Raw genomic sequence first — 361 nt, 5'->3', positions numbered from 1 at the left:
TTTTTTTTTTTTTTCTCTCCCTCAAAATCCCCCTCCCTCGGTAGCATTCGCCCTCCGTGTGGCGGCTTCACCTAGTCATGCCATCAGAAAATAAGCCCGTGATGGCCGCTGACTCAAGGATCTGAAAGTACAAGATCTGGGCGAGTTTGGTTAAGGGAAAGGGAAGGGGGTGAAAAAAAAAGAGGAAGAAGAGAAAGGAGAGGAAAAGAAGAGGGAAAAGGAGGCGAGGGTGCGAATATTTGTTAGTAGACAAAGAGTTAGGTATATATGAAGATAGATTCACAGGAAAAATAAAAAGATGTATTCGGAGAGCGGAGAGTGAGAAAAATACACAAAGAGTAAGGGACTCAAGGTGGCGGAA

The sequence above is a fragment of the Penaeus monodon genome, chromosome 19 (assembly GCF_015228065.2).
Source record: "Penaeus monodon isolate SGIC_2016 chromosome 19, NSTDA_Pmon_1, whole genome shotgun sequence".
Lineage (NCBI taxonomy): Eukaryota > Metazoa > Arthropoda > Malacostraca > Decapoda > Penaeidae > Penaeus > Penaeus monodon.
This window is presented reverse-complemented; position numbering follows the sequence as displayed.